Source organism: Ambystoma mexicanum, chromosome 9 (genome assembly GCF_040938575.1).
Source record: "Ambystoma mexicanum isolate Mex_15411 chromosome 9, UKY_AmexF1_1, whole genome shotgun sequence".
NCBI lineage: Eukaryota > Metazoa > Chordata > Amphibia > Caudata > Ambystomatidae > Ambystoma > Ambystoma mexicanum.
This window is the reverse complement of record NC_090931.1, coordinates 1,476,108,276-1,476,116,746: the sequence shown is the minus strand read 5'-3', so window position 1 is coordinate 1,476,116,746 and position 8,471 is coordinate 1,476,108,276.

Here is an 8,471-nt window from a genome sequence, read left to right as displayed (position 1 = left end):
GGAAGGGTGTTATGGGTCTGTTGTGGGGGGTGGGGGGAAGGGTGTTATGGGTCTGTTGTGGGGGGTGGGGGGAAGGGTGTTATGGGTCTGTTGTGGGGGGTGGGGGGAAGGGTGTTATGGGTCTGTTGTGGGGGGGTGTTATGGGTCTGTTGTGGGGGGTGGGGGGAAGGGTGTTATGGGTCTGTTGTGGGGGTTGGGGGGAAGGGTGTTATGGGTCTGTTGTGGGGGTTGGGGGGAAGGGTGTTATGGGTCTGTTGTGGGGGTTGGGGGGAAGGGTGTTATGGGTCTGTTGTGGGGGGGGTGTTATGGGTCTGTTGTGGGGGGTGGGGGGGAGGGTGTTATGGGTCTGTTGTGGGGGGGTGTTATGGGTCTGTTGTGGGGGGTGGTGGGAAGGGTGTTATGGGTCTGTTGTGGGGGTGGGGGGAAGGGTGGTGGGATGTTTGGGGACATGCACTTTTTTATCTTTCCGTTACTTAATACACTGGTGTCTAATCAAAACACAGGCTTGGACGTCATCATTGTGTTTGTGTACTTTATTGGAGACAGTGTTCATTGCGTACTTCTAAACACACACCAGTGCATCACTACCCATGTCCATGTGACAGTACCAAAACATGTCCCTCAGAATATTTGGTTGATCAGATGCTGTCTCACAGCACGTCCCTCCTGCCCATCCCCTCTTGCAAGACCTGCATCCCCTTCACCTCCGTCCTCATCACCATCATCATCCTCATCAGGTGCTTCTATTTCAACGTCAGGGGGCAGTGGCACATTCCGTCTGATACACATATTGTGCAGCATGACACATGCCATGGTGATCTTGGCCACTTTCTCATGGCCATACAGGAGAGCGCCACCAGACCTGCTAATGCACCTAAACCGTGATTTCAAAAGGCCAAAAGTCTGTTCAATCACGATGCGGGTACGGGTATGTGCACGATTGTATTCCTCTTCGTGCCTGTTCTGTGGGTTCCGTACAGGTGTGAGGAGCCAGGTCTTCAGGGGATAGCCTGCATCACCTGTATGGGGGAACGAATGGGGTCCTGTTACTGTCCACCTGAAGAGCAGCCTGTTCATATCACACAAATTGACATTGCATAGTGATTCCAGTACACAGTCAATGGCATACATGCAGATGGTCCGTGTGACAGCTATGTGCAAGGTTGAGCTCGACCCTGCAAGTAGACATGCCCCATCACTGTCTACAACAGAAATTGACATGTCCTGGGTGAGGCGAGGTCGTAGGTGTCCCTGGGCCCAGGCAGATTTCGTTCCTCACTGTTGTTGTACTGCCATTCCAACATAGATGCTGCCATGCAGTGAGGCATCACTTCAGTGGTGGTAAAGGTGCGTGGTGTAATGCAATGTGTATGGCTAGGGCTGATCCTTTTGCATGCATCATACGGCACATTGCATTACAGAAGTTGTGCTGGACTGATTCCGGATGACTATCCTCATGGCACGTATGGAATCTGGACATTTAGTGGCGTACAATGTTGTGAAATGTGTATGTGAATGGATGTTTGGTGCTACTAGACCTGGTATTTCTGGTGTGTAGTGTAGCTCGTACTTGCATGTCGGTTCATCTCAGTACATTGCGGCCTTCCCAGATGAACATTGGCGTAGATCTTTATTTGCATTTCCCAGAAAGATGACAAGCTACACCCAGTTGGAGTATGTATCTCCCCCCCCCGATCACACCCAGGTGGAGTATGTATCTCCCCCCCCCCAATCACACCCAGTTGGAGTATGTATCTCTCCCCCCCAATCACACCCAGTTGGAGTATGTATCTCCCCCCCCCAATCACACCCAGTTGGAGTATGTTTCTCTCCCCCCCAATCACACTGCCATGTGCTTGCCCTGCTACTCACCAAGTAGCCACAAACGTTGTGCGGTTTGTCGCTCCATGTAGCGTGGGATAGTTGAGTTCCGCAGGACCATGGAGTCATGGGTTGATCTGGGAAATCGGGCACAGCAATGTGTGATTATCTTGTTGGCGTCACATACCATTTGGACATTGATGGAGTGGAATGCTTCCTGTTTCGGTAGACTACTTCATTGTGATGTGGCACCACCAATTCCACATGTGTACAGTTGATGGCCCCGATGCAACTTGGGATGCCTGCCAGTGAATAGAAGCCAACTTTGGTGTTTGCAATCTCCTGGGCAGTCCGTGGCATGGATATGTGTTCAGGTGCATGCTTCAGGAGGGCATCAAGTACCTGATTTAGCGTGCGTGAGAATACTGGTTGGGAGATGCCATGCATCTGGGCCACTGTATGCTGGTAGGTTCCTGTGGCCAGGAAGTGGAGCACAGTCACCACCTTGAGTAGAGGGGGATGGCAGTTCTGATGTCTATGAGGCTCACAATGTCGTCGTGTATCATGTCCACGATGCTGGTGATGGTATCCCGGTCCAGACGGTACAGGGTGTGTATCTGTTCAGGTGTTAGGTTAAATGGACTGGCTCTGATCCTGGGGATTGGTGGGTGCCTCTGTGGTATGATTAGGTGCTGTGGTGGTTCTTGCTGTGCCTGTCTTGCCCTCCTCCTCCTCCCCCTGCGTCTTCTTTGTGCTGCCTGTTGTTGTTGCAGCTGTGCTGCAATCATGTCCTCCAGCCCATGTAATGCTGCTAGTATTGGAACCATCTTGGTGTTGGAAGGGGTGTGTGAAGGGGTGTGGTGTGCTCCTTTTGAGCTGCCACAGTCTCCATTGCCTCCACCTGTGCTGATTGTGTCCACCTGTGGCAGGTGGGAACACTGCTCAGTTCTCTTAACGTGTGGTTCGTGATGCCGGTATTTGCGCCATGGCAGTAAGGGGTTTGGGGGGCTTTACCATGCCGCTATTGGTGTGTCCATCAACTTGTGATGCTGTGCTAATAGCGCCATGGCATAATTTACGGGATGGTGGGTCGCGCCACGTGGGCTGTCCGCTATTAGTGGCACCGTACTTAGCGGTGCCGCTAATAGCGGTGTGTCGGGTCGTGATTCGCATGGGGATTTAACGTTACCGGTATTTCATTACCGGTAACGTTAAATCCCTACCGTGTAATGAGGCCCTATAAGTCTGTCTGTCTGTGTGTGTCTCTCTGTCTGTCTGTCTCACTGTATTTGCATCTAGCTGCCTGCCTGTGTGTAATTTTGACTGCCTGCTGATTGAACATTTGGCTTTGTTCATCTAACACGCAACACATTTCAGTGATATAGCTCAGTGGGTCCAGCACCCATCGCACAGATCCGTGTGTAATCTGCTGGTGACATATTTAGGCTCTACATTCACATTTATGCATAACCTTCCGTCTGTTTGTGGCAGGCTACACACGCAGACTGGTCCTCTCTCTCCCCTGCACAGCGGTGCGTAGGTACGTCAGCTATAAAGTGTACAATATGGAATTCTTATGCTGGAATGATTTCTTTCATTTCAGGGGCCTGCGCAATAGCCCATACATTTCATAAATAGAATTTTTGCTACTAGGAATCCACTTTTGGAATGGATATAGAATATATGGTGTGTGTTGAGCTGATCGTGCTCTAGTCTCGACCCACCCGCACCTCCCCCAACCCCGAAATGTAGGTCTATGTTGACTCGACCTGCCTGACCTGCTGAGCCATGCGTGGCTGGACAGAACAAGACACAGACGTTAAATAGCGCCTGGGCTTCACTGTTAACAAATGCCCTGCAACTACTAACATACAACAGTTCACTGTTAGCACCTGCATGCATTTTTAGGCAATTCAAAACGTGATGTGGGGTCAGCACTTGGATGCCAGGAGAGGGATTGGAAGGGTAGAGAGGGGACAGGACACCGCTCGTTCTCACAGCAGTCCTTTCAGAGGAAAAGGGCAGAGTTAACTGCTTTTAACATTGAAGCTTCACCATCTCATTGGGATGTGTAAAGAAGTTAGATGCCCCCACAGCAGTAAGTTTACCCCTTCCCCCACAGTCTCGGAAGGTAGCGCCTCTCCCAACATTTGAAGTGTTATCTCCCCAACTCACCCCAAAATGTTTGCCTAGGTGCACCCCTGGAAGGGGCTGATGTATGCACTTGCTATTCACAGAGAGGTGAGGAGGAAAGCCCTTCTCTGGCAGCATGACAGTTTGACTGTGTTTGTGCAGATGCAGAAACTTTTACACAAACGCAGTAAAACTTTAAAGCTGCTACTTTCAAAACTTCCATCGCCCCTCTGCCTCAGCAAAATTAAATGCTCACATCAGCCCCCTCCCTACAGATGTGGGCCAACATATAACCACATTATGTGTACTTTCACATCCGAGGGTAGGGGCTTATGTGCGCACTTGCTTTTTCTTGGGCATATGTGTTATTGGGCTAGAATAGCATTTTGGTGCAGCCAGTCTAGGCACTTATTACTGTGCCATGACCTTATATATTTTTTTATTTGATGAAGTAGGCATGGCATCTGTTATTACATGGCTACACTGACATTTTGGTGCAGCCAGTCTAGTCACTTATTACTGTGGCATGACCTTATATTTTTTTTATTTGACAAAGTGCGCATGGCATCTATTATTACATGCCTACACTGATATTTTGGTGCAGCCAGTCTAGCCATGTATTACTTTGGCATGACCTTATAGGTACAAGTGTTATGGTGTACAATCTACTTTTTTTTCAATAATATTTTTCAAACGTTGCTGTCCATGGCATATAAAAATTATCAAAGCCCAACTGAAAGTGTATGTTATGATATGATATTTTATTTGTATCGCGCTCATAAACAAGTGTTTCTGAGTGCGAATGTTGTCTTTAAATCCAATAACATGTTCATTCTTACTGGCACCTTACGCTTAAAATGATCTATGTAATACTTAGTCCCCACACCAGACAATTCTTGGGGGGTAGAACAGATGGGAGGCAGCCTCCAAGTTAGTCGCCCCCAGTTTTTCAAGTGGCCCCACCCATCACCAGTTAGCACCCCGAAATGTAGGTTTTGTTGCGCTCCTGATGCGCACTGTTATTTCTCACAGAGCTGCTGTCTACTTTCATGTGTTTGACATATGATCTCCCTTCTGACTTTTAAAAAATATACATATTTTCGTAATTACCTGTCGCACACCCACTATCAGGTTCCTGGGTAAAGCAAGGTTTTACAAAGGTGCGCTACTAGATCGTTTCCAAACAGGACTCCTGAAAATGTTATCAATTTCTACCGCTAGATGGCAGCATACTCACATTTGAATGCAGTGGAGTTTCTAAACAAGACTCCTCAAATTGCTGTCAATGTATACCTCTAGATGGCAGCATACTCACATTTTAATGCATTGGAGTTTCTAAACAGGACTCCTCAAATTGATGTCAATTTGTACCGCTAGATGGCAGCATACTCACATTTTAATGCAGTGGAGTTTCTAAACAGGACTCCTCAAATTGATGTCAATTTGTACCGCTAGATGGCAGCCTACTCACATTTTAATGCAGTGGAGTTTCTAAACAGGACTCCTCAAATTGATGTCAATTTGTACCGCTAGATGGCAGCATACTCACATTTTAATGCAGTAGTTTGCGCCGAAGCATACTGGCGCCTAAAGGTTCCTAAGGTTCCTATGACCTGTTGCACAGGGCCAACAAGGCGCACCAAAAGGGGACCTGTATTAAAACAGCCACACCAGAACATCAGGCGCCCAAACGGTCCAATCTAGCCAAACAATGCATCAACGATAAAACACATTGTAGGGAGGTATGGGTGCCCCAATTATGGGGGAAGGTTGGGCAAGGCACGGGAACAAAGAACAAGGGTGTCAGTGTATGAGACTCACAACATTTAAAATCCTGCTAGGTTTTATGCAAGCCTGAATTGGCATCAGGGTGTGTTAAATGTGTGTGAGGGGATGGTGGGGGGCGGGGGGCGTAGGGTTGCGGCGTTTTATCCAGCATTCTTGAATTTGAGTCAAATGCCCATCGTTAGTTGGGCCTCCACGCAGGGCAGACTGGGTGGGCAGGTCTAGCCATTGCTGTCACTAGCAGAAGGCTTCTTCTCTGCTGGTTTCTGCCCCCAGGCCCCCAGACCCTGGCTCAGCAGTAGAGCCGCAGCGGAAAGGGCGACCTCACACCCGCATTGTGGACCAAGGCCACCTGAAGGGAGCTTGGCATGACCTTTACACATGGGCGTAATTTTAGGGGGGGCAGGGGTGTTTGTCCCCCCCTAACTTTCATGGCACACCATTTTGTCCCCATTCATTTGGCTGCGGCACCTTTTCTTCAGATGTCATGTCCCCCACGACATTTTCAGCAAAGTTACTCCACTGCCTTTATGCAGCCAGTAGTCATGTGACCACTGCGCCCCTAGCTGTGTGTAGAGCGCGTGCGCTGCTGGGCGTGTGGCTCTTGAGAGGGGCGTAACCTGGTTTATCACGTGATCTCCTATGGAAATATTTTACTAACATTGTTCCACTCATATCTGAAGGCCATGCTGTTGCGGTTGCTGTCGGTTTTCATTTCATCATCACACACTTTACAGATCCATATAATCAGCAAACAAAATGCAGTAATAAAACACATACAATAATAAAATATTTCCATCCAATAAAAAAAAGAGGTTTGAGTAGTCGGTATAAAACAAAATGCATTTTCCTGACCTTAGTAGCTTGCAAGCAATACACTGTGAGTCTGCCTTCAATAGAAAGTACAGTGCAGAGCCACACTAAGTTAGAACAGGTATAAGCGTCTGCCTTGCTGTAACCCGGGCAAAAAAAGGTAGAATGCAGCAGGTCCTCCCTGGAACATCTAGAATCTTCTGTGGCAAGATGCCATTCAGCAGTATTAGCCTTTAGGTTTAGAGCACCGCACCTGGCCCTGGTTATCAGCCATCGACCGGCAGAATAGTTCCCTACATTCTCTGATTTCCTTAACCCTCCCAGAAATGCGGGCCTTTAATATCCAGACATGCTCTTTTGAGAACAAAGCTGCTGGAGGCAAAAGTGCCTGTGAATTAACTTTAAATAATAAAGATTTTACACATAAAAGCCACAGAATCCATTGGCTCTCACCAATTTATAAACCTCTGTAATAGAAAGTTGGGCTAAAAGCACTTTGGGGTTAAACCAAATTCGAAGCCAGTGTAGAAGGGGTGCCAAACGCCATTCATCCTCAATATAACCAACCCCCAACTCCTCATGAACCGCAAAATTTGCTGCAACATTTGGTAGACCTAATAGGCACTTGAAGAACGTCTTTTCAGCCACCTGCAGAACTCAAACATTTTCAAACCCCCACAATGCTGCTCCATAATTTATCGCTGCCAGAGACTGGGTGTTATAAACGCTAGGGGCATGATTCATGGAAAAGTGTGCATAGACCCTGCAAATTTCACGTGGCGAGAAGGACTTTGCGTGTCCCCTCGTGCATGCGGCACCGGAGCGCGATCCGCGTATTCATGGAATTCTTTCTGCTAAGTAACCCTATGTGCAATTCGCGTCTGGAACTCCTCTGATACTCGCCCCGCAAAGGAAATGTAGCTACTAACACATACCTATGCGTCGTCCTCGGGGGCGAACACATGCATAGTCCCCCGCAACTAATCCAGCACCCCGGGTATACTGCGTATGGTCCCCTATAACTGTTCACAGCACACAGACAACATGCGCACCATCATCCGTAGTGGAAGTCATTTCCCGGTCAATCTGCGTGCAAACCCCCGTAAACCGCACCTGCACCCATCCAATCTGCGTACGCGTACCCCTACCTGCAATTGGCACCCCTAACTTCCTGATCGGACATTACCTCTGCTGTGAGGAAATTTCTTTGTACATGGGGTCTTCCGCCTGCTATCAGGTGGCAGTGTACACGAGAGGTTTGCATGCGGATCCCCCCGATGAGACGTTGCATGGTCAGATCCATGAATACGCTTGGTACCTCGCAGTGCTGGGCATGCGATTTCCTTGTGCAGGTAGTTTGCTCGACACGCCCACGTTACCCTGTGTTCTTCCTCATCCTGCATGGATTATGGCTATTATGCATGTATTATGCATGTTGCGCCTCCTATTTAATACTGTGCGCAGGCCTCTCCCACATTCTGCAAGGTGTCTCGCGCAAGGCACTCCACTGCTCGCAGAGGTGTGCCGGACCGGTGCAAAGTAGTACAAAAAGCCCTGAAAGTTGATTACATGAATCGACGGAGGGGGTTTCGCATGCGGTTTGGCTCGCAAAGTCCCTATTTACTGCGCAATAAATTCCATGAATCAGGCCCTAATGATCAGATCTAACATTTTGTCCATACACATGGCCATGAACCAGGAGAAGTCACCCAGCCATTGACTTAATCGGGTTTTCTGTCTCATGACATGGGCGGTGCCTGACAGAGACTTTGAAAATCGGATCGTCCAAATAATCAAAGTCCGTCACCCTTGGTATTATAGCCTCCTGGCATATGATAGGATATCATAGGTTATTTATAACACGCTTAATTCCCAGATGTTTCTAAGCAGGGACCTGGGGATCATCGAACCTGTGTTGC